The 27,707-nt window shown below is 41.1% G+C and overlaps 1 protein-coding gene across 1 annotated transcript in view; it reads left to right on the forward strand.

The window, feature by feature from the left end:
* Window positions 1–19,312: 19,312 nt before the first annotated feature.
* The window catches only part of LOC119655439 (b(0,+)-type amino acid transporter 1), a 177,987-nt gene continuing 169,592 nt past the window's right edge, over window positions 19,313–27,707 (forward strand). The window contains exon 1 of the transcript XR_005249911.1: window positions 19,313–19,523. The gene's annotated coding sequence lies outside the window, so the exon portion shown is untranslated. The remainder of the gene's footprint in view (window positions 19,524–27,707) is intronic.

Consider the following 27,707-nt stretch of genomic DNA (forward strand, 5'->3'; position numbering starts at 1 on the left):
GAGGCGTTTCATTTCACGAACCTTCATTTCAACATCGTCATTACAAAGCCAAGTATCTCGGTTGGTGTATCGCTTACCTGGCTTGGCGACCCTGAGGGTTGCAGACGCCGCTTTGTTCCTCGTGTCTTTCATTTGGTTCCGCGATTCATCCACATTCGTAATGGTTGGTAATTGCGCAAGTGAGATCATTTCTTCTTTGTTCTCACCAAATCGCCACTATTTAATGCGCCGCTGGCCAGTGCGTTCCTCACGCTGTTTTATCGGTGGCTTAATTCGCCGGACGGCAATCAACGGCCGATGATAAGGGGCTATAGTCTCATAGGAAACGGCTTTCCAATCAGTGACGGTGGTAAAATGTCGGCGTCTTATGAGAATATAGTCGATTTGCGTTTTACTGTTCCTACTATAAAATGTAGGAAGATGAGACAATCGTTTGATGAACCAGGTATTCATAAGTATAAAGTCATGGGTGTCCCCGAAATCGATTATACGCTCGCCATCCTCATTGTGCGCTCCAAATCCCTTTCCCCCATGGTACCTTTTCACCCACATGACCATTAAGATCGCCGGCAATGATGATATCATATAATCATCAGCAGGCACGTGACCAGTTTTTTCATCGAAAAGTTGTCAGAAGGCATCTTTCTCGGCATCATGTCGACCTGTCTGTGGTGCGCACGCGGTGACGAATTGAATAGCTCGATCAGCTGATATAATGGTGAGCTTCATTAGCCGATCGTTCGACTTTTTTAATGGCATCACGGAAACCCTCTGAGATGGCAATGTCAATACCATATTGAGTGTGTGAGCTACCAAAATAGAGAAGTTTATAGCCATTTTTGCCGCATTCGCGTTCAATGCCGCAACTTTTGGCACCAGACCATCGGGTTTCTTGAAGAGGGCTTCTGCGAGTTCCTCAGTCTTTCCAGTTAGGATGCCAACATTTAGCATGCAGACACGTATTTGTTTTGTTCGGACTAACTTACTTACGTCCTGACGCTGTCAATGCATCAAGAACGCTCGCCCATTTCTCGAATATTCCGGGGCCCGTCCTGCCGCGTTGAGTGAGGTGGACGCCCTAGCATTTTTCCGAGGCCTGTTATTCGATCCGATCATCTTGTTTCTAACAACATTGGAAACATTTTCTTTGCCGGCCTGTCGCGGGACCTATCACCAAGAAAAATTAGGTAGGATTTAGCATAGTGGAATAACTCCAACTATACTTTATTTATTTCTTTCCCTAATCTCACCATTTTATTTTTATTGAGAGATTACTACAAAGTACGTTGCTTCCAACCCTCCTCCTTTACCTGGGCTTGGGAATAGTATGCTGTGTTAATAGCATGGCGGAGTTTCGTTTCGTTTGTAATAACTTGGTGGTCAAAGGGTAGTATAGGTCCCAGGGCGAAACGTGGATTGGTACCCACGATGGAGCATAAAACCTGGGAAATGCCTGCTCAACCAACATCAATAGCTCTACTAGCAAACCCTATCTCCACCTCCACGTGATGACCGCTGGGAGCTCTTTCTCAACGAAAAGCTGCAAACGGAGAAGGATGAAGGCGAGTCTCCCGCGCCTAAAAACGAGACAAATTGTACCAACTGGTCCTCCAGGTTCGGGGTTGGGTAGGCCTAAAAACCCTACACGGAAAAGAGGAACCTCGGACTGGACGGATTACACAACGACGAACCCGGCAACGACAACGAAATAACGATTTGCGCATTTTGCTCATGGAACGTCCGCTCCCTGTACAGAGATGAAGCTGATGAGCAGCTAGCCGATACCCTGTCCCAATATAGGGCTGATGTAACAGCGTTACAGGAGATGCATTGGACAGGGACCGGTTTCCAGGAGAAGAGCCGCTACACCATATATTATAGTGGCCATCCAGTAAACCATGTGCTCGGAGTAGGTTTTTTAGTCAGCCAAAAAATGAAACCTGCTGTTATCGGCTTTGAAAAGATAAGCGAACGGCTATGCACTCTGCGCTTGCGAGGCAAGTTTAGAAATATAAGCCTCAACGTTCACGCCCCTATAGAGGAGAATGCAGGGTCGGAAAGGATACCTTCTACGAGGCAGTAGAACGAACCCTCGAAGCCTGTCCCAGATATGATATCAAAATCATACTTGGGGATTTTAACAGCCAAGTAGGGAAGGAGCCCGTATTCAGCCGATACGTTGGCTCCCATAGCTTACACGAAAATACAAATGATAACGGACTGCGGATTATTCAATTAGCAGGGTCACACGAAATGGTTGTTGGAAGTACCTGGTTTGCGCGGAAAGCGGTCCACAAACATACATAGGCCTCTCCAGACGGGACCACTTTCAACCAAATTGACCACGTGTTGATCAAACGCCGCTTCGTCTCAGCCTTGATGAATATCAGAACATATAGGGGGGCCAATATAGATTCGGATCAGTATCTCGTTGGCATGGTGTTCCGAGCTCGACTAACAACACCACCTAGAATCCCCTCTGACAATCAGGTGAGAGTTAACACTGAAGCCATCCACAACACAGCCCTCCGCGACATCTATAACAGGGAAGTGGATGCCGCAATAACGCAGTCAACAGAGATCCTGGAGATGAAGCATCAACAAATGATCTTCACAATCTCCTGAAGTACGTTATCATAAATACGACCACAAACATACTTGGCCCCAGTCGCAAAAGGAGTCGGAACGGCTGGTTTGACGATGAATGTAAACTAGCAACGGAACGGAAGAATGCTGCATACCGAACAATGCTGCAGTTTCAAAGGACGCGGGCACGCGCGGAGACTTATCATGAACTCCGGCGAGCGGAAAAGCGACTTCACAGACGGAAAAATGAAGCCTGGGAGAACCAACAGGTCTGTGAACTCGAAAACTACAGGGAGCAACCGCCCAGGCAAGGAAGTTTTACCAACAAGTCAGCAGGATAAAGGCTTATACACCTCGATGTTCATCCTGCAGAGACAAAGAGGGAAATCTGATTTCCGACAGAATTGGCATATTGGAGCGATGGGTTGAGTACTTTGATCAACTACTGAATAACCAGAACATCGGCGAGTTGGAAGTCCCGCCAACTGAAGACGACGGACAAATACTGCCACCACCAAGTTTAGGAGAAACAAGTCCGTGATATTCATCGGCTTAAAAATCTTAAGTCGCCAGGAGCCGATGGAATTACAGCCGCATTGGATAAATATAATTACACCAAGTGGTTCATCAACTTGTGCTCAAGGTGTGGGAAAGCGAATCAATGTCTGACGATTGGCAAAGAGGCATTGCCTGTCCCATACATAAAAAGTGAGATATCACGCAGCGTAGCAATTATAGAGGTATCACGTTGCTGAGTACCATCTACACGATATTCTCCTCTATCTTGCTAGGCTGGATAGCCCCGTACGCTCAGAACATCATTGGCCCATACCAAAGAGGCTTCAATGCAGGCAAATCAGCAAATGATCAGATTTTCCCTGTGCGGCAAACGATAGAAAAACTGTTGAAATATGGACATCAGTTGCACCATCTTTTCATCGACTTTAAAGCCGCCTATGATAGCATAGTCAGCGTAAAACTGTACACGGCCATGGGAGAATTCGGTATCCCGACCAAACTGATAAGATTAACTAGGCTGATCCTGACCAATGTGCGAGGCCAGATAAAAGCAGCAGGATCACTCTCAAGACTATTCGACATCAACAACAGCCTACGAAACGGGGATGTCCTATGATGCGTCCTCTTTAACCTGGCCTTCGAGAAAGTGATTCGCGATGCTAAGGTAATTGCAAGAGGTACGATCCTCTTTAAGTTCACCCAAATACTGGCCTATGCTGATGATATCGACATTATGGGAAGGACCACCCGCGACGTACAAACTGCCTTCATCCAGAACGAGCAGATGGCGCGAGATCTTGGGCTACACATCAATGAAGGCAAGACAAAGTATAGGGTGGCAACATCAGCACCAAAAACCAAACAAACCAACAACATCAAACCGCACTGGCTAAACGGGAAGAATAAAGATAGGAGACTACAGCTTTGAGACCGTTGATAATTTCTCCTATCTAGGGTCGAAAATCACAACCGATAACAGCTACGATAATGAAATCCGCGCACGGTTGCTGGCTGCCGACAGAGTCTATTTCAGCTTACAAAAACTGTTCTACTCGAAACGTCTCACCATAGGGTCAAAGTTCTTACTGGACAAGATTATGATCTTGCCAGTCCTCATGTATTCCTCGGAGACTTGGGTTCTTAGCAAGAAAAATTGCGAACTCTTGACCACGTTCGAGAGAAGAAACCTCCGAAGAATTTTTGGCCCCCTACATGACGATGGACGATTCCGCAGCGTACATAACGAAGAAATCTATGAGCGATACCATGACGGTCAGGTTGTCAATAAAATCCGGCTCAATAGATTACGGTGGGTGGGTCACTTTATCCGTACGGATGAGGATGATCCTGTCGGGAAAGTCTATAAGGGCAATATCTATGGTAGAAAAAGGAGACGAAGCAAACCCTAAAAGATTCATAAATTTTTGTAGTAAGATATGCTTTAATAGCATCATGTTGTTTGATGGAAATCCTACTATTATTAGCAAAATTATCGTGGGTGAAAGTTGCCCCTTTCACGTTAAATTACTTCTCCATGTCGTACCACGTCGAATTATATATCGGGTATATTCAACGTATTTTCACTACAAACTATATATAAGTGAAACCATCGTGTAGTCAAATATTCTTACGTAAAAAATCAACAAACCCTTTCGGTTGCTGCGCCGTTGAGGATGATAGACTATAATATAAGTTTGATGAAAATCGTACTATTGCTAATAAAGTTACAGTAGCTCAAGCAAACGCCACAACTGCCCAACTGGATTTAGATCCAGTGATTGAGGGGATGTGCCAAGCTGCTTTGGGACATTGTAGAACATCCAAAGCTTATTTTTATGTCAACGGTATGCTTGAGATAATTATTTTACTGAAATTAAAAGGCATTCCCAAGCCGTACTTTCTCAATCGTCAACTCTATAAAACTCTAAACCCGCCCCTTTTCCTTTTATGCCAAATATGAAATTTTGAAGCTCAGACCCTCCCCCGATAGTAGTGATCACGAATTAAGCTCCTTTTTTTGAAATTTTCAATATTAACGGAGATATAAGCGTTTAAAGTTTTCCCCAAGATTACTCCAAAAATTTACTTTCATCTGAAAAAGGTTACCTTTCCAGAATTCTTTTGGCATGTTGTTTTTGCAAAATCCAATCTTTTCCGGCGATTGCTCACTGATGGTGGTGGTTTCTTGCGTGGTACTTGATCATGGTAACCACATTCCCTGAAATTTATAGAAATTGATTCATTGCATATTATTTTGTTGTATTTCTTCTTTATTCTTGAGCAAGTTGGAATTCTGTTGAATGAAGATTTCCTTTGGCAGAATTTAAAATACTTCGACGCTCACGTAAGTTATGTATAATATTCCAAATTCCGAGCAAATAAGAAATATTATACAACAGGCAAATGAAAACGCTGCTGAAATTTCTTCAAAAAATTCCAGCAATGGAAATCTGCCAGACGCTACGTTGCAGTTTTGCATTTACCTATTCCCGGAAATTCTTAGCGTCTTAAATTACAGAATTTATAAACTATAAAAGATAATTCTCTGCGAATTCGAGATCAGTTAGTTCAGTTCCATTAGTCGTTCTAAGATCGCCACGCTGTCGGTTAATCACTCAGTAATGCTTTCGAATAGATTTGTTTTAATAAAAGTTTTGTTTTAAGTTAAAAACGAAAATAGTTTTCTTTCTCTTATTTTTTTTTTAAATAAATCTTCGACTCGACGACAAAACTCGTACTGTAAGTTTAGGTGGACGCCCTGATCGATACCGTGAAGTAAAAAAATGGTTGATTTATGGATATGTCTTTGCACCGAGGAATGGATTCTTCTAACTAATTTCACGGAAACTTTTACCTCTTTGTCGCAAATTTAGAATCAGTTTACGTCCATTAACGTTCATTTCCTTTCCACGAGCAGCCATAATTAAGGATACTTTTCAATTCACACAAAATCAATAAAGTATTTTATTAATAGACGCAAAAATCAACTCGAAAATTATGCATTACCATTGGATATTTAAGGGAATCCCCGAATTTTGCGATTTGAACGCAGACTTTTTGAATTTGCTGGGAAACTTGCGATGATGAAAATCTTCATATCTTCTTTTAATTTGATAGTTTTTCAATGAAACTGCTTTTATACATTCCCAAGATAGTGCCCTTTGTCTTTTAAGGCCTTTTTGTGTACCTTATGTTATAATATTTTAATTTTTTCTTCAAAATAGACCATAGATTTGCTATGGGATTAATGTCGGGACTTTGTGGAGGCGCATTCAACCGTTTTCGACAATTCAAAGCAACCAAAGGCGCGTATTAGGTGCAGTATGTTTTGGATCATTATCCTGCTGAAATATGTACTTTCTGTGGATTTTCAAATTTCGGGCACTCTCATGCAAATTTGAATGTATTGTTTGGCATCCACTATACCATCGACAAAGTGTAAATTGCCGACACCAGAAGCAGCAAAACATTCCCAGACCATTACGGAACCGCCACTATGTTTGAAAGTCGATATAAGGTTTCTAGTTAAGAGCGTTGTATTCCTTTCACGCCATATACGCACCCGCCTGTCAGATATTTTCACATTAAATTTATTCTCATTCTCCAAAAGCGGAAATCCTTGTCAAGATATTTATTTGCGAAATTTACTCTTTTCAAATCGGTTTACTGTCTGTCGATCCGTCTGTCTGTCCGTCACACGCATTTTTCTCGGAGACGGATAATCAGGAGGCTGCCACTATATGGTGCCTGGGTTCCGAAATACCTTCCATACCGATATCTGTTCAAATAAAATTAATAATAGTATATTACTATAATAAATCGCTGCAAAACCCCCCTTAAGTTCATCCTAGCATCACAGCAGTGATGTAGTCTATAATGTAGAGCATGATCTTACCAGGTTTGGTGGAAATCGCACTATTATTATACTAACAAAGTTATAATACATCAAAGTTGTTGCTATTTTGAAAATTGAAGACTATGAATATCAATATCACCCGAAAGTGGATACTCTCACATAATATATGGATATATTACATGCTAAGTACTAAGAAATACACAAAATCTTTAGTACCTGAAGCGTCCAGCTTCCGGTTTCTCGACTTCTTTCTATTGACGTTACTAATAAATGGTTTGCGAGAAGCAATGCAACTGCGCAAGCCAAGTCACCGCAAGTAATTCCGAACGCTCTGCGGAGTTAATTTTATTCTGAATTGACCGTCGATAAATGCCGCTAATTTCACTCCACTAACAGTGTTATCCTGCACAAGTATGCGTCGAATAAAGGATTGCTGTCGCCTTGTTAAAGCAGTTTATTTCGGCTTTGTATTGTCTTTTGGATTCTACCGGTCTCTTTGTAAATCGCAACGATATGTTGGATGGTAGAACGACTTCTATGGAAAATTTTTCCTATTTCCCTTAAGGATTTGCCGTCCTTGTGCAATTGCACCACTAATTTTCGCTCACTGTTAAGCAGTTCACCAGATTTCCTAGCCACTATAATTCTTTTTTTAAAAAAGGTTTTTTTTTAACTATGCTTTGCTGTAAACTGCTTATCACACTATACTTGAAGTTAACAACTGAAATTTTACAGGGTGGCACAACAAGTATTGCACTAAAAGCATATTTTAACCGGTCAACAGGTTGTACGAATACGAATTTTGTTTTGATTTGAGCAAGAAATTCCATTCCTGTTAATGCAATAGTGATAGCAAACAGACAATTGCGGACACTGTAAGCAATAAAATTTGTGTATTTCATTTGACATATTTAGTACTAATTTCGAATAATATCCGAATATCAGCAAACTGAAATCACAATATATTAGGTAAACTGTTTATTCTGAAGTTAATTTAGATGTGTTTTATTGTTTTAAGCTGATTTTTAGCTGAGTGTAATTACGCGGTATTTCTAGCGATTGGGGGACTTGTTAGCACTGATTAAGGGAACAAGTGGTTCCTGAAATATCGGTATTTGCAAATAAAAATCAACACTAGCGAATAGGAAAAACAAGATTTTATTATTTCAAACTGATTTTTAAGTTTTTGATACGAACTGTTCCTCAAAGTGCTTTTGGCGAAGTGGAAATAATACCGACTCTTTTGAGAAGCTCTTTTAAGTCGACTCAGCTAAATGAGTGAGTCGAAATGAGTCGACTCACTGAAAAGAGTCATATTTCCCATCACTAAATAACTGTGCTGCGCAACGAACTGTCCTAGCAACTTGTGTACGGATGCATCGGAGTGCAAATTTGTAGGATGGGGTGAATGTTAGCACGGTCATATTCCAATTAACATTTATACATATGAACATATAATATGCCAAGTATTTTATAAATAATCATTACTTTTAATGATTATCGCTGAATAAAACTAAGCTTAACTTCAAGTTTAGGTTGTTCCGAGCCAATGTCCTTGCTCTGTCGCTGTGTGGGAGCAGCAAATTCCACTGCTACTCGAAAGCTCCAAGTCTTCGTTAACAGCTGTCTGCGCCGTTTCATCGGGATAGACTGGCCTGATACAAGCTTGAACAGAGAACGGGCCATGTACTGGTAGACGTGTTAATTGGAGGGTGAAAGTGCCTGGTTTAGTTTCAGAAAGGAGCATAGAATCATATCCACCATAGGTAGATACTATACAGCTACCACACTCACCTTGCCCCTCAAAGTAATGAAATGAATGTGAGTATGCGCGATTTCAAATTGCTCTTGCCTTAAGCATCGGCGAGATATAAGGAAAATCGAATCAGCCATGTTAGATAAGCCGTACGGACTTGGCAGTGACCACGGCAATTCAGTTATTGTTTTCGTCTCGGTCTTATCAATAGAATTTGTCCTTGTTTGGACACTATGACTATGATAGACAGGCTTCCAAAATACATTCGCAAGTCCGTATCTTCGGGTGTGGTTACTGCCTATTAAATATACTGTGATATCTACTGTGCAGGCAGAGCCTGGCAAGGTTTGCATAGATACGGACTTTTCTTCTCCATTCCGGGCCAGATTGAAACTGGCTCAGCCATCTTTCGAGTTCGGAAATTGACTCTTTCACTGGCGTGTTGGGAAATAATGCCTTCACATCGAACGACGCCTCATCCTCACCCATCCTCTCAATGTGTTGCAGTTTCTATATTAGTTCATGGGAGTTAGCAACTAAATATTTACTATTCGTCGTTCCAAGGGTCTGGCACTCATTGATCAACCACTTGGCGATGTTGTAGGTCGGTAAGTTCGACTCTGCAATGATTTCTCGCATCTCGTCCCCTTCCTTGTAGATTTTCGATTGACATCTGTTTCTTCCGGATAGCTGAGTGGTACGGAAGGTCGCGGTTCAAATCTCGCTGGTGGCAGTGAAATTTGTATCGTGATTTGACGTCGGATACCAGTCGACTCAGCTGTGAATGAGTACCTGAGTCAAGTCAGGGTAATAATCTCGGGCGAGCGCAATGCTGACCACATTGCCTCCTAGTGTACCGTTACGGTCTTGAATGAAGTGCTCTAACACACTTCAAGGCCCTGATCCAACATGGATTGATGCGCCAACGATTCTTGGAAGCGCAGGATTGGGCATTGGGAGACGCGCAATATTCGGGAATACCACACTAGCTTCCTTCAACGCTCGATCGACCCTTTTGATAGATTCGGGCAGCGGGTTGTTTCGCAATTCAAAGAGATTTCCACTCTCCAGTTTCCGAAAAACAGCCTGGTCATACTAAGCTTTTTCCATAACGACGACGTTGTTCGTGTATTATTTTTAAATCGCGTTTACAAATTTTTAGCGGCGCGTTATTCCGAATGATTTTACTTATACCCGAATGAATTTCATCCTTACTGTCGTTATCCAAAAATTTTAAACCTGCCTCAATATTAACCACTGCTTCGTTGATAACCTTAGTTGGTGGTACCGTGAACACAAGACCGTTATTTAACAACTTTATTTCGTTATCAGTCAGTTCAATATTCGTTTGTTTATTACGTAGTTATCAATATGCGCGACGTTATTACTATTTACCTCCGGTCTCGATTCGTTTTTTAGGGTGGAATTTTTTGATCTAGAACGCGGCGTCTCTTTATAATTTCACACTCAAAAGCCCGGGGTAATTTCGCGGTTAGTTGCTCTATTAGGAGACCCGATTCTGCGGCTTCTTTTGCCATCCTGAGGTGCGTGCTGTATGCCCGTAATGCGATGCTATTCTGTTTAGCGTTGTTTTAACTAAAAATCGCCAACTCTAGCGGGGAGCTTAAGGTCGAGATATACCGTAAACCTACAGCAAGGCAGAGGACGATACCAGCAACTTCACACCATAAATTTTCGCAAAAAATGGCTGCCTATAATTGCATGATACCCTCTTTCGGAATACGGTTTCAATAAGGAACGACAGCATATTATTGACACCGCTATTAAGAATGGGTATAATCCTCAGACTATTGAGAAACTGATCGGAAGGAATATCAAGCAACACAATAGGCATGTCTATACAACACTATTTTCGCAGCAGAAGGAGGCAACCATCAGACGGATAAGTATCCCGTATTCCTACCTATTTAACAACATCAGGAATTGGATAAAAAAATTTCAATTGGAAGTCATAGGTTCGAGTCGATCGTCCACCTTGCGGAATTTATTGGGAAGCGTCAAGAAACCTTTGATAGCGGAGGAAAAAAGCAGAATTTACCGAATAACGTGCAACGATTGTAATAAAATATTCATAGGATAGACTGAACGCTTGATAACGACTAGATTTAATGAACACATCAAGGAAGCGGTAAGTAGTGTTCGGAAACAAAAGTCGTGCATAAGATCATCAGTGGCAGCGCACATAGTCGAAGAAGGCCATACCATTCAACAGGAAAATTTTGAGCTCTTGCGTCATGTAAACCGAACGACAACCTTGGACCCTTGGGAAAGTCTAGAAATTTTGAGAGTCGACGCGACGCGATTATTAAACACAGATTCAGGTAATTGCCCTTCAAAATTAATAAGACTCGCCCTGGTAATTAATTAGATTAATATTTAAAAAAATTTTTTAAAAATAATTTAAGTAATTAGTGATTAAGTATAAAAGAACCGTATAATCGCAATTGTTTTTAGTAGCTTTGTACTGATGGATGGAAGTTAAAAAAATTGTAGTTTGGAGGAAGCTACTCGTCCATCAATTTCAGGCTAGACTAAGAATAGCAGACAATATCTAATCTTTTAAATTTCACGATCTCTCCCAATTCAGGATATAATTGTACTTTTTCTCCCCACTCCTTTGTGGAGTATAAGGTATCTGTCCTGTCTTAATAACACTATGATTTAGTTTTATTATCAAAACACTTAATGTTGTGCAAGTGATAGTGTCCGGATAGCTGAGTGATTAGAGCACAAGGCTGTCGTAGGGAATTGCCGTTCAAATGTCACTGTTGACAGTGGAATTTGTATCGTGATTTGACGTCGGATAACAGTCGACACAGCTGAATCAAATCAGGACAATAAGGCAAGGCCCCTGATCCAATTGGATTGTTGCGCCAACGATTATTATTATTATTAAGTGATACGCTTATAGCAGTCGCACAGCACCAATATGAACACCAACATCCAGGACAACCGGGATTCGAACTCAAAGTAACGAGATCGAGAGGCTGACGCTTAACCATCTTGACTAGCGCACCCGTCAGGGTATGATGATTACTAAATATCCCGACCTCGTTACTCCGGGTTCAAATCTTTATTCGTCATAAATTCTTAAGTTTTCCTTTCTACTACCGCTCCGTTGAATGCAGAGTCTCCTCGACCAGACTATCACCGGATAGGACTGATTCGACTATAACAATAGCATCTCATAGCGTAGTCCAACTCTTAAATCCTCAGACACAGTTGAACTATTTGGATCTTTGGTAATCTTATGTTCATTATTGCGATGATATGTATATGTATATAAGCCTCGGGTACTAGGTTTGAGTGGCAAACGTAGACCTGCATGCGCCCAGGCCCGCGTTACGGGTTGCGGAAATTTGAGCGATCCATTTAGTTAGTTATAAATATCATTAGTTAATCTCGTAAATAAGTAGTCGCGGAAGAGTAGACTATTCTCTTTTGTCTTTATTTTCACCTACCGTTTTTTCCCTTCCGGGGAGTAAACCTCCGCGAAAAATCCATAATTCAGGGTTGGAGGAATTGACACGCCTATTGAATGAATTGTAGAGAAAATAGCCATGAAGTATGACAACATAGACTTTACGTTGTTGGATTGGTGACTTTTCCATTATTCATGTCAAAGAAGTATAGGAGCTTCGATTAAGGGGTTATATACAATTGCAGTAGGTGATATGTGGACATTTTCTTAATTTTTTTTACAGCTTAGGAAATGGTTATTAAAGACGATTGACAGCATCGATTAATACATATTGGGTAATTGTTAAAAATTGTTTAAAGAAAAAACATTTAAAAATGGCCTTTGTGTGCTGAGTACCTTTTGGGAGTGGTTTGCGGGGACATGGTAACTCAATAACGGTTCAGGATTAAAAGAAAATTCGTCTGTACATCATATTATCTAACCGCTGAACAAAGGTTTTATCAAAATGTGAACTATTAAAAAAATTGCATCTGTTTTAACAACCTGTTCACTTTTTCGAGGTGTTAAGTTTCCCATTTGTTTACTTAAAAGAAAAAATATTTTCAAAAAAATTGAAAATCTTTCATCCAGCAACTAGCTATTATCGTGATAAATAAGTTATCGAAGTTTGGCTTTCGACCAAGAGTTTTCACCAAATCGTGGCCGCGGCAAAGGCACTTTTACAAAAACACGACTCCGAAATAATCGCGCTCAAAAATTTCAAATTAACTCGTTTATTTACATCGACTCATATTATTCCTTCTGCAGACTTCGAAAGATCGATGCTGGCTACCAGCCATTATAGCTTCGCTTCCGGCTGCAACTACAAACAAACAAATAATAAGCAATTTTTTTTCGATTTTCCCAGCTATCGCAACTGTGTAGAATTCCTTAAGTTCGTTCATTGGAATGCCAGAGGCACGAAGGCAGCACCCAACATGATTGAAAGCCGCCTAACAACGTCAGATCTCATACCATCAAGAGTGTAGCTGAAATTTACCACTTCTTTTGCTTCAAGAACGCTTTCCGTCTGTTGAATTTAGCGCCCAGGAAGCCGAAACAAGTGAAAACCCCCGGGTCATCGATTCCTTAATTTAAGGGCACCACGGCCCAGATTCAGGAAATGCAAGAATTCTCAGGCTTTTTTTAAAATTCGGATGCTATCGGGAATGTATTTTCCACGAATTTAGCGGAAAGCCTTTACATTTCTTGAATTCCTTACGATACATGGGCACCGAGGAAAACTGAAAATTTTCCTTGAGCCGATAAATCGATCGCCAGGAAAAAAGGTCGATTTTGAGAAAATCGGTGCTTGTACGACCATTTCATTTCAAGCGGTTTGTTTGTCGTTAATACTTAGATAAGGACTCATGATTTTATTATCAATTTTTTATTATTTTTGAATTAGTTGTGGAAAAGATCTAAATACGCGAAAATATAGTACATGAACGTGGAGCGTAAATGATTATATTTCATGAAGATACAGCGATCGCTGGAAACCAGATGATCTGCTTTTCAGGATGAACTTGATACATATATTTAAGGCGACATTTTGTCATCAAAGTCCGTTAACCTTATCAGGCCGTTTTTAATATAATTTGAAGTTTCGGTGAAGCTAGATGCATATATGCACATTATGTGCAGATTAGGGTGGTAACTAACGTTCATGTTTCGATTGTAAATTTCTGAAAACTTATTAAATAATAGTTGTAATTATACTATTGCAGTCTGCTCTCAATACAGTACGCCCCACTCCTGACGAGCCACTTATTACCTTTCAATATAAAAAACGGAGATGATTAACAGTTTCGTCCAGGGCAGAAGCAACCCATCAAGTGCTGACTCACCTCTGTGCAGGGAGCTGCGTGAACGAAAAAGGTCACATATGGTAATCGTTACTTTTTATATAATCGGGAGCAAGGTGTGGATGCGAATTATATTAAACATAAAATCGTCTTAGTTCAAGCATAAGCTGGGCTAAAGAGAAATTTTTTATTCGGAAAATGAGGAGCTATAATTAGTTTCTGGAATGTGCGCACACTCCTCAACAACGGTAGCGAGGGTCCTCAGAATGCTCGCTTTCTGCAACTCGAGTGGGCATTCCAAATGTATAAATTGACATTCTGAGCCTTAGCGAAGTATGGTTGTGGGACTCTGAACGATGCTCGTTTGCTTCTTGCGGTAATGTGCTTTTGTACTCTGGGAAGTGAAGTGGTAGCAGATACGAATGTGGTGTCGACTTGCTTCTGTCGGTTACCGCAAGACGCGATCTTTTGATTTGGGAGCAGGTTTCTTACCGATTTCTAACTGCAACATTCCGGCCCAGGTTAAGGAGTATCACAATTGTATAATGCTACGTACCAACGTAGGCTACCGATATAGTGGAAAAGATGCTTTCTACGAGCAATTAAACGCAGTTCAGGAAAGGCTCCCTAAATGTGATATTGTGATCGTGATGGGGGATCTGAATGACAAGGTGGGATCTGACAGCACCTTGCTCCGACACGTGATGTGGAAACCCGTCTTGAGGACTGCAACGGCAAAGATTTTCACAGCATTCACGCCTAGCTATTGGTGACAGATTGTTCGACTACAGAGCCTGCCATAAGGTCAGTTGGGTTTCAACTGACTGACACCGCACGAACAATCAGATTGACCACTTTGCGATAAGCAGTAGATTTAGAAGATTTAGTCCTGGATGTGCGTAATAGGAGAGGCGCTGACATTGGCTTCGAAAGTGATCTCCATCTGATGGTCGCTTACGTTCACCTGGGAGTTGCATCCATCGTTTCAAGAGCTGGGACCCCCCAAGTTCAACATTAACCAGGGAGAGTTACTTGCTAATCGGGCGGAGTAACCCGCCTAAGAATATCAATGAGCATTGGGCTGCCATCAGCAATAGGAGTGCTACGCAGATCGTCTGACACGTCCCGTAGAGATGTCTTAAGATCTGGTTGACCCCGGAATCGTGGAAACGGGTCGATGAATAGAAGGGGTTGAAGGCTCCATTGAATGCTGCAGGCGATGGTAGGTGCGGCTAACTCGAGCGAAATCCCTGGAAGTTCAGCGTAGTGTGCCCCGTAACAAAAGGAAATTTGCTATTGTGCTGCTCAGGGAAGCAGAAGATGTCGCAGAATGCAATAATTTCAGTAATGTATACCGCAAAATCTTTCGATGGCCCTGTGAAAAATATCAGCGATCGACTTCTTATCCACGATAATGAGCAACTAAAGAGATGGGAAGAACATTCGGTGAGGTTCCTCCTGTGGATGAAATGGCTAGTCACCGTAACACGCGAATAGGGACTACTCCTTCAAGCAGAAGATAAATCCAAGACCTTTCCCAGAGAGTGGAAGAAGGAGGCAATCGTTAAGATTCCAAAGAAGAGCACCCGTTTTGAGTGCGACAATTGGAAGGGCTTCTGCGTTCTCTTTGCCGTCACAAAGATAATAGGCAAAATAATCCTGTCGTGGCTGGTTTCCATTTCGAATCCTCCTCCATTGACAACATAAATCCCCTACGAATCGTTTTAGAACAGTACGCGGAGTAAAAATTATTTGCTCTTCATCGATTTCGGGAAATCTTTCGATGGCGTGAACAGGGAGTGCATCTTGCGTGCTCAACGCAGAAAGGGTATTCGGAGAAACTAATCGCCATTATCAGAGCAACATATAATGTAAAATCTCAGAGGATTTTGGTACCGAAAGCGGAGTATCTGTAGCCGATATTATTTCCTCTTGTTATCGATTACATATCTCATGTTACCTTGTCCGGACAATATGGAGGAGTTTAATAGACCAAGACATCGTTCCATAAACACCTCGATTACGCTGATGACATCTTTTTTTTCACGTACCGGTCCATGGACGTTGGCCAAACGGCTCTGAAAAGAGATGTAGGACGGGTCATCGCGCTCTCCCTATCTGCATTAATGGGCAGAGTATCGAAGGTGTTGATCAATTTGTATATCTAGGAAACGTAGTTTCTGCCGACGGCGACACCGAACTGGATGTTGTTCGCATTAACAACACTAGATCCGCTTTCGCTGCCGTATCGAAAATCTGGAAATGCAGTTATTTCAACACGAAGATCAAGTTGAGATTCTTCTGTGTCGCTATATGAGAGTAGCACATGTCAAATGATGATCGGTACCACTCTGTGAGTAGAGAGGGGTTGCGGGCGTTTCAGGAAGTCGTGGGAGGAGCTGAAGTGTATTTTATGTAACCGCGGACGATGGCACGTATATTCCATCAAGGGGTAAATATATATTGGTCTGCATCCATTTGACGCAGGACTGGACCAATAGCAAAGCAAACCGTTAGTCGTCTTCGTCTTTTTTGAATATTTGGGTCTAAGCGAGTGAATAAAATATTTTTTTGAGAATTGTGAGGTCCTAAGTCCACCTCAATTTAATGCTCGACCGGACCAAATGGGGAGCAACCTACTCCCTCTTTTTTTCGTCCACGGACTCCTCGTCTAGGGCTTCGCACCCAAAATTTCTAAAACTTAGGCGATGACGGCTTTACGGTTTCTTACCAGGGCAGAGGCAAATCGTCACACGCTGCCGCTCATCTCTGCCCATTTCAGCTCTAGCCAAGCTCTGGTCAATAAGACGGATTTGCGCTCAATATAATTCGTAGTTCGACGCCCTATCATGCGTTCTCTTTAACCTGGCCCTCGAGAAAGTGATCCGTGATGTTGAGGTAAATGCAAGAGGTACGATTCTCCAACCAACTACTGGCCTATGCTGACGATATCGACATCATGGGAAGAACAACCCGAGACGTACAGACTGCCTACATCCAGATCGAGCAGGCGGCGCGAGATCTTGGGCTGCACATCAATGAAGGCAAGACGAAGTATATGGTGGCAACGTCAACACCAAAATCAACCAACCAACAACATCAAACCGCACTGGTCAAACGGGAAGAATAAAGATAGGAGAATACAACTTTGAGACCGTAGATAATTTCTCCTATCTAGGGTCAAAAATCACAACCGATAACAGCTACGATGATGAAATCCGCGCACGGTGGTTGGCAGCTATTCCGCTCGAAACGTCTCACCATAGGGTCAAAGCTCTTACTGTACAAGACAATGATCTTGCCAGTCCTCATGTATTCCTCGGAAACTTGGGTTCTTAGCAAGAAGAATTGCGAACTCTTGACCGCGAGAGAAGAATTCTCCGAAGAATTTTTGGCCCCCTACATGAGGATGGATTCCGTAACCTACATAACGAGAAATCTATGACCGATACCATGATCGTCCGGTTGTGGATAAAATCCGGTTCAATAGGTTACGGTGGGCGGGTCACTTAATCCGTATGGATGAGGATGATCCCACCCGGAAAGTCTATAAGGGCAATATTTATGGTAGAAAAAGAAGACGAGACAGACCCTGCCTAAGATGGAGCGATGGCGTAGGTCAGGACGGCAAACAGCTTTTAGGGATATCGAATTGGTGGACCTCGGCGCAAAACCGGGATGTCTGGACTTCCTTATTAAGGCAGGCCTAGACCGGATACCGGTTGTTGCGCCGTTGATGATGATGATAATTCGTAGTCATGTTGTGTTCTGCGAATTATATAAAGGAGCATTCAACATCTGCGAGCCGCTTCGGTCACGCTGCTCCTAGGGCAGATGTGAGACAGCGTTGTTGCTATCCAATTGGTTCGATCCCACATCAAGTGGATGCGGACTTAGGATACCTCATTTCCCAAACAAGAAGAAAATACGGAACAGTTCATACTTGCTTGTTTGTCTCTTTCTCATGGAACGCCCGAAAACGATGTTAGCAACATTAAATCCTACGATTTGTAAAAACAGCAATCTAATGGGGATGATTCGTGTTATTCCAAATCCTACTGTATGTGCAAAGTGATAATTTAATCCTACATTGTGAATGGCTGAACGCAAGTATAAGCTTATAAAATTGGAAGATATTTATCTTTATTTAAAGTGGCTTTGCATGTCTAATGCACCAAAGATTTTACATTTCAATTGTTCATTCATTTTAATTATTATCTATGGTGACAGACGGTGATATATCTGTGGGTTTGATTCCCACCAGTATAAATGGTTCGCAGAGCGCAGGAATCTATCCCACTGTCTTATAAAACAATTGTCAAGCATGATACGATCAAATATCCGGTGATATTTATTGGACAATTATATCTACTTTAGTTCTAATCAAAATTGCTTACAAAGTCGTAGACTGAAAAGATATAATTACTCGGAAATTTGATCAAGATAGTACTTATACTTATGATCCCTCTCTCACTTTTTCCGAAGAACTTTCTAAATTTCCACCTAATATTGATCAAGGCTGTTTGCATAGCATGCGTACGTGATAATATAATGATAAAATTTTCAATTTCCCCGGGCTGGATTCACCCGCCCAGTGCACGGGATGATTAACGACCACTGATAAAAACTAGGCGAATTCACCTCACTCGTAAGATAATGACCGACTGGAAAAAAAACCGCAGTAGACGTAGCCATTACCACAAGGCTTAGTGCAAAAGAAGCCGATCGAGCTGAGAGCTGGCGAATCCATCTATATCAACTGCAATCCCCGCAGAAACTCTAGTCAAGATACACTAAGTAACAAGCATTAGACACGTTGGTGACACGATTACTTTTGAATTATTCCAGAATATTGATTACGTGCGAAGGAGTCGTGCAAATTTCGTAAGCAAAATATTATTTATTTACTTTTCCGGCTCCGTTTGATTTTGGGGTGACGTATTTATTGAGAAATTCTAGTAGTGGATAGTGTGGATCGTTGCGTTAGTTAGTATCGTTGCAGCTATTACTCGTGAACTTGCTTGGATATCGGAGTCAGAAGTGTTTCCAGGGAGCATCTAGTGCGGGAGATCTCATTAAAAGTGATCATGTTCCGAAAACTCGTTGAAAATTATTTTTTATGTGAAAATTAAACAAATCGGAGTACACAGAACAGTTAGAGAAATTATCTAATACAACTTTTTGTTGGGAAATTTATTTGGAAAAGAAATCGCGTGTGCCACTCGACACTTGAGCCACTTGAGTAAATAGCGTGCTTGGTTTTCGGCCCTCATAAAAACGAAGAGTGCGAATAAGTAAATCAAATAGATTCAAGTATCTAAAAGTGCATATATTACTGCTAATTCGGATTTAAACAAATAATCGAATTACCTCAACCCGTGTACTAACGGACGGCAAGAAACTAACAATTACTCCCGTACACCTCGGTACATGTACGAAATATTTCCTACAAGAAAGCTTGAAATTGCTCAGCAGATCACATTGTTTACGGTAATCAAATGGAATGTACCAATAGAATGAGTAAGTTTTGAGTTTGCTTAATTGCGCTGTTTTCTTAAGAATAGTAAACTAAGTCAAGCTTTGATTTTATCTTATTTGCCCAGAATTAAAACGCTTAAGCGAATGAGTGATGGCGGTTTAATTGTTTTGGTGGTGGTAAGTTTGGGGAGAATTGAAAGAGTAAATACTACGAAGAAAAATATTTTCGAGCTTTAATATACAATGTGTTGTTCAAATTTGTACGTGCGGTTAGTATTTTCCAGTTTATATGGCTAGAATAAAAGCAAAAGCAAAATAATTTGCATATCAAGAATGACATTATGGCATTAAGCTGGGACCGTACGGAGTCACTCATGAAGAACTCATTTCAATAAATTGGTTAAGAGCTACATTTGAGAGGGTTGGAGTTTTAAATAGCAATTGTTAAGGTTTTGTGTAAACACAGAACAGTGAAAGCGCACGCGTATAGTGAGTTACCTCCTTTTACGTTGGATTTTGGGGGGGGGGGGCGGGGGGGGGGGCTGCCACTTAATGGTGCCTAGGCTCCGAAATACCCTATATACCGATTCCTGTTCAAATGAAGTTAATAATAGTACATTACTATAATTTTTAGTAATTGACAGGAAAATCCCTCTAAAGTTCACCCAAGAATCACGAAATGCTATATTGTTGCATTGTTGCAGCTATAATATAGAGCATGATCCTGCGCAATTTGATGAAAATCACATGATTATTAACAAAATTATACTAGGTTAAAGCTGTCGCTTCTGTGCAAATTCAAGACTATGAATGTCAATATCACTTTAGAATGGATATTTTCACACCACACCTGCATATATTACGTGCTACAAACTAATGGGAGAAATGCACCCTCAAATCTCTTTATAAAAGAAATACACAAAACCTTTCATACCTGAAGCGTCTAGCTTCCGGTTTCCCGACTTGTTTTTTTTTTATAGAAAGGGCAAACAATGATTATTCATTAGTATCAATGGCGCGACAGATCATATTTGATGCGGGCCTACTGCAATCGGAAGTTCTAGACACCTTGGTTTTGTGCCAAAATTGCCCAATGAGCCATGGCCCCGTTGGAAGCAGTATCCACTGCAACTTCGTCCTCCTCAATTCGGATCCCTCCACCGCAGTCTATTGAGCCTGATTTTATCCGTGCCCATACAGTCACAATATCGCTCAAAGACTCGTCGTTATGCAAATTTCGGGATCGTCCATTCTCATGCTGAGGTTCAAAGATTCTCCTAAGGATTTTTCTCTCGAATGTAGAAGAGTTCACAATTTTGTTGTTTATGAACGAAGTTTGCCAACAATACATGAGGTTTGACGGCGTTTTGTACGATAAGAGTTTAGGCCATATGCAGAAAAATTCTGAGTGGAAGTATTTTGATAGGCTAAAGTAGGCTTTGTTGGCCACCAACAGTTGTTCGCGGATTTTTTCATTTATGTTTGACACTCCCTATCTGTGATTGACCAGTACGTTCTTGATGTTTCTGTCTCCACAATAAATTTAGTCATGCTCTCGTTGATTTTTAGTTCCACATTTTGTCTGGTCTGTTCAATCTGAACGAAAACTCATGGAGAATCGCCGTAAGAAGCATCGTTCTCTCTACATTGCATTTTTGGATCTAAAGGAGTGTGACCACATGTCATACAGAGTGGTCTAGTATGCTTTATGGCAACACCTAGTGCCAGAAGAACTCGTGCTGTGGGTTGAATTACTCTACCACGATCCCAAGCGTAAAATTCAAAGTGTCCCAGGTATTTTCAAACCGCTTCGTGTCTCTGTTGGTGTTCATCAAAGAAACGCTCTCTCGCCAATCCTATTTGTTCTTGTTATGGACACTGTTACTCTGTTACTCGAGACATTCAATGCCCCGCGCCTTATCCACTGTTCTATGCAGATGATATTTTACTAGCGTCTCATAGCAAAACAGATCTCAAGCAATTTCTCCAAAAATACAGGGTGCGGCAGCATAACTTCCTTTTTTCAAAACTCAATAAAAACTATTGTATGCATCGGAAAATATTTATTTATTTTTTATAATGTAGGTACATGTCTAAAGTTTTTATTTACATGTTTTGAAGATCAAATCTGTTAGGTGACGTCCCCCATTCACCATACATTGCGTAAACCGATTTCTGGCGTTTGTCATGACTCTTGTTAGCATAGCAGGTGTTATGTTGGCAATTTCTTCTTGGATGTTGGTCTTCAAATCTTGTAGGGTTCTTGGACGGTTCACATAAACACGGGATTTCAAAAAACCCCATAGAAAAAATCACAAGGGGACAGAGCGTGCCGGCCATTCCAAATCGCCTTTAATTGAGATAAGGCGCTCTGGAAACTGTTCCCTCAAAACAGCCATCGATGCTCTTGAAGTGTGTGCTGTTGCACCGTCTTGTTGGAACCAAGTGTCCCCCAAATCCAAATTTTCTAGCCATGGAAAAAAAAAATTCTGTAGCATGTTTACATACCGGTCCGAATTCACTGTCACTGTAACCTCATTTTCCTCAAAAAACCAGGGACCAATAATTCCAGCTGAGGAAATTGCACACCACACTGTGACTTTGGGTGAATGCAAAGGCTTTTGATGCAATTCTCGAGGGTTGGTGTCAGCCCAGTAGCGCATGTTTTGTTTGTTAACCGACCCACACAAATGAAAATGGGCTTCATCGCTAAAAAAAACAATAGCACCCTCGGGAACGACATCAAGAAGAAGCTCACACGCGTTCATCCGAGAATTGAAGTCACGTTCTGAAAGTTCCTGCACTATCGCCATCTTATAGGGATGAAAATGAAGATCATCACGAAGAATTCTTCTCACAGAACGATCGGCAGATGCGTGTTTGCGCGCAGAACGCCGTGGCGATCGCAACATTGACGCTCTCACTGCTTCAATGTTCTCAGGTGATCTAACGGGCCGAAGGACTCCAGTTCTTCCTTTTGTCGCAATTGCAGTTTGTCTGAATGTAGTGACCCATGTAACAATTGATTTGCGGTCTGGGACGGGAGCCAACGGGGCTAAATTAAAGCGATTCCGAAATGCACGCTGTGTTGCAATAACCGAACATCCGCTTGAAAAGTAAACCTCAACGGCAAAGGCAAGCTCCTCACTATTCCAACGCATGATGGCGACTGAACCGTGTCGGGACAAAACTTTACAGTATCCCCTCTTGAACGAGACCACTAGCGCTCCGCTATGACATCAACTAACTGAGTGGCGCGCATTTTAAAAAAGGAAGTTATGCTGCCGCACTCTGTAGAATAGAATAGAAGATTGACGAAGAAAAAACAGCAGAACCCCGGCTCTATTACGATATATGCTCAAATAAAGTCAATAATACTAGGTTGTTCAATAAGTTTTGCGGTTCGATAAGAGAGGGCATTGCTCCTAGCCTATTTTTTTTTAGGGTGGTACACTCTTTATATGAACATATATGAAATTTCATTCCAATCTGTCAATTGATTTTTTGTTTACAAGCCATTTAATATCGACTGGCCCCAGCATCATTTTACAATGGAAAAACACAAGTATCGTACAATGATTGAATTTTTATTTTTGGGAGGTTTAAAAGGAAAGGAAATTTATAAACGGGTGTTCAAAGTGTATAAGGACACTTCGCCTTCGATTAGTACAGTAGAAAGTTGGATTGCTGAATTTAAACTAGGTCATACAAGCCTTGCAAACGGTCCACATTCACGACGTCCAAAAACAGCAAACAACAGCTGGAATTGTAGAAAAAAATTCAGGATATCGTATTGAAAAATCGTCCAGTGACTAAAACAAACTTAGTAGAAGCCCTAACCATCTCATTGGGCAGTGCAAGCAATATTCCAACTGAAGTATTGGGTTTTAGAAAGCTGTGCGCGCAATGGGTGCCGCGTTCGCCAACAATGGAACAAAAACACATTCGAATGTGACTTTCTCACCAACATTTAAAGCGTTTTCGAAAGGATAAAGTGGATTATGTGGGTCGATTCGTCACTATGGATGAGACTTGGGTCTATCACCATGATCCTGAATCAAAACAAGAGGCAAAGAATTGAGTGAACCCGGTTCTTCGGCTCCGAAACAAATTCGTGTCCAGAAATCGGCCAAGAAGGCGTTAGCATCACTCTTTTGGGATGCGAAAGGAATTTTGTTTGTGGATTACTTGCAAACTGGTAAAACAATAAGTCTTGAATATTATTGTAACTTTTGAGACCAGCTGAAGGAACAAATTCGTGGAAAAAGACTAGGTTTGCAGACGGAAAAAATTCCTTTTCATCAGGACAATGCACTGTGTCATAAGCGCATTTTGACAATGGCTAAAATCCATGAATTCAAGTTCGAATTGTTGGAGCGTCCACCGTATCCACCAGATTTGGTCCCTAGCGACTGTCATCTGTTTCCAGACCTAAAAAATTCATGCGTGGAAAGCGTTTTTCATCAAATGATGAGGTCATAACAGCTGTGGAAGCGTATTTTTCAGTCCTTCCAGATTTTCACTTCAGGAATGGAATTCATAAATTGGAATCTCGTTGAAAAAAGTGTATTATGTTCACAGAGACTATAGTGAATAATAAAGTGTATTTCAAACCATAAAATTGTGTTTTTCTTATTGAACCGCGAAACTTATTGAACAGCCTGGTACTATATTATTATATTCTGGTGCGTAATCGGAGTAATATAGGTCTTACTGTGAAGCATCATACTGGAAAGTTTGGTGCAATCCTGCTATTATTAACAAAGTTATAGTAGGTCAAATTTGTCTATTTCGCGTCAAATTACTACCCCTAGATAAAATGTCAGTATCACGTCGAATTGAATATCGGGTATATTCAGAGTGTATACACTACGAGGTATGTACAAATGGAACTACCGTGTACCCAAATATTCTTACGCAAAGAATCAACAAAACCTTTCATACTTGAAGCGCCCGAGCTTCCGGTTTCCAAGCTGTTTGCTTCGGTGGTGTTGGTCTTTATTTATCCCATTTGGGACTCTGTCGAAGGCTTTCTTGCGGAGGAAAGACATTTCCAACAGGATCTCTCTTGTGGGGCCGCAAGTTTGGGTTGATCTTTTCGCAAGTTTTATTGTAGGATGCTCTGAGAGTCCGAACCTGATTTTTGATATTCCGCACATTGTTCCTCTGGCTAACAAATTCCTTTAGCTGCACGATTGAGTGCCCTGCTTGGTAAATTTTTCTATTTTAGTTAAGATAACTCCGAACCAGGGCCACTCTTTCCTAATCCATTGCTCGGTGATATACCGTGATCTTCTGCATCTTGAAGCTATGAAGCCTGGCTCGAAATTGCACAGCAACAATATATGTAATATTGTTCCCCCTATATATACTCACGTCCACCAGGTCCAATTCAAACGACCATTTCTTGCGACGTTGCTAATGAGGTCATCCGCAATCTATTAGTATTTATTATCTCATATATGCTATGGATGCCAACATACCACCAACCTTTCATCTCCTTAAAAAGGCTTGCGACTCTTTAAAATAGGTTTGCTGCTCCCAACCTTACCATACGCTTGATTTTGACTCGCCAAATATTCACGATCGCCGTCTCAATTAGGTTGCCGCGACGAAAACGTGTTTGTTGGGACTTTGCTGACAGTTGCGGGGTTCTATAATAGAAGGCATTCCTCAAGTTTTTTTGACTTGGGGAACGGAGTAGGCAAATACATGCATATATATGTATGTATATTATGAATATGTATATCCAGTGATTTCTATTTGGTGGGAGCCCTCAAGCCTTATCTATCGATAATGCACTAATTGAATTTCCAGTACCGCTAAAATGAGTAACGTGTCGCTGTCTCCCTCGAGGTTCCTACGGAACATAACTAATCAGTTGTTTCTAGAGTTCAGCATAAGTTGGTTCCGGGGCTATCAGCTGTTGTTGATCACCTGCAGAAGTGGTTGCACAAGGGCTCTTTCATTCTCCAGAAGTCATTGCAATGGAGAGAAAAGCCCTCCTTTTAAACATCTTGCCTATATCGAACGAGCATAATGTGAAGAATCTAGTTGGTTAGCAATATCACCAAGGGAAGGAAGGTGCCTTTAATGAGTGCGCTCAACGCATATTCACTTTCATATATCGTTTTCCTATTACTCGTTGAACTTTTTCAATAAGTTCAAAGCTGTGCCTCCTGAGCGTTATTTTGAGTTTGAGAAATATTCAGAAATCATACATAGTTAAGGCAGGTAAATAACGCAATTGGAGAGCGTTTTGAGCTGAATTTTTGGCGAAAAAACTTACAAATAAAGATCAAAAGATACTGCAATGTCAAATAACAAACGCAAGGACTTTGTAATGTGCTACGAATTAGCTCCAGCTACCTCGAAATTTGCGAAAAATCAACTAAAAGAGCGTCCGAATAGGAAGCCCATAAAATATATAACTGGATTTCAGGAAGCAATTCAGATGATCACCATTTATATGGGAGGAACTTTCGGAGAAGTTTCCTTTCCAGTAGAACAAGGAAAAGGAATCAACATGTTTAAACTCAGATTTAGCAGAAAGAGCAACGACGGTACTTCCTCAACGGAACTCAGAAAACCAAAAGTCACTATACACTAAGTCAGTACAAAGAGACTCAAATATCTCTGAACAACGCTAAGACAACCTCCAAATTAAAGTGGATCCTGAAAGGCGTAGTCATAAACTTGGTTATGTATATTTACAGAGCGACAAATTTTGTCTTGAAACGTATGTGAAAACAGCAGACTATTTCCAGCATCCAAAGTTTTGGGGCGATATTTGAACATATCCTTCAACTCAGAAGCTGGTCTTTGATATGCAAAATTTTATTATTTGAGCGAATTAAAAAGGAATTTAACCCAGTCCCAGTAGATCTTCCAAGTCAGTTGTGCCATTATCGCCCGAAGAGTAAAGATGTCCTGGGCTTGCAAAATGGAAATATGTAGTATAACGCAGAGGCTTACATTCCAATAGCGTCGCTTGTCTTATTGTAGTCTATGGTTTTGAGGGATGGCTTACTATCGTAGACATTGAACGGTTCCTTCCGGTAATAGTGACAAAAATGTTACGTTGGATCCTATCTGAAATGAGAACACCCACGATTGATCGCGCCCATCGAGGATTGTCGTCTTCGATGGCGTGAATATGTAATTCGCGTTGACGAGGATTCACATGCTAAAGATGATCAATTCCGCCTGTCAGTTATGCACATCGCTGGTGAAATTTTTTTTTATAAATGGTCAAACACAAAAATATCTCTGATCGGCGTCCCAACGCCTTCCACGGCCAGAGCTGAGCAGGGTCGGTGTCGTCGGATTTCCCGGCACGGATGGTGTTTTCAGTTCAACCCCCCGACTGGGGACTTTTCAGGCTTGCCTGCAGTGCCACAGATGGTGGCTTTGAGATTGGCCCGAGCGGCGGAGCCAATGAGAAATGACCAAAAAGCTTTTTCGGGTACTTCAGTCTCTCATACATCATTGTCAAAATTTTCGCTTGTCGTTAAGCCGATGCTTGGGACCGCCCCAGAACCTGAAATACAAAACGGAATATCGCATAAAGTTAAAACGGATGTGTGCCGAAAAATGTGCCATGTCTGAAAGGGAGAATCCATCGAGGTTTCTCGCACCACAGATAATAATAATTGAAGGCTTCCCGAAAATCAATGTTTAAGTTCACAGGGAGTTAAGAGAAAGGGGGGAAAGAGGGGTCCACAGGTAAGAGAAATTACTGAATCAAATTCAGGAGTAAAAAAATATATAAATTCAAACGGAAAACATATCATAAATAATAAGATAAATAAAATAAAAATCAATCTAGGAAAGCAAAAATATTAAAAGTAGTAATAAGAAAACATAAGATAAAACCTAAGTTATTCAGTAAAAAAATCCTAGATAAATACCACTATTAATCATCATAAAAAAAAAGAGAAAAGATAATCCCTAAGGACTGTAGAAAGAGAACAACCATACATAAAAAACACATTATAGCTACCCGAGGAATTATTTTTCTAGGCTGCACCAAGGACTTAGGACTTTTACCGTCTGCTCCCCAATCAATTTAGGCGGCCTTAAGCTAAAGTTCCAATCGGCAGAGTAGACTTTCAACCCATCTGTTCACTATTATTCCCAGAACCAAAACCTCGAAGGAAACAAAGATAATGAGCTTCGTACGGAAACAAAACTAATTGAAATTCTGAATTACTCTCCTTACTTTAT

Source organism: Hermetia illucens, chromosome 4 (genome assembly GCF_905115235.1).
Source record: "Hermetia illucens chromosome 4, iHerIll2.2.curated.20191125, whole genome shotgun sequence".
In the NCBI taxonomy this organism is placed as follows: Eukaryota; Metazoa; Arthropoda; class Insecta; order Diptera; family Stratiomyidae; genus Hermetia; species Hermetia illucens.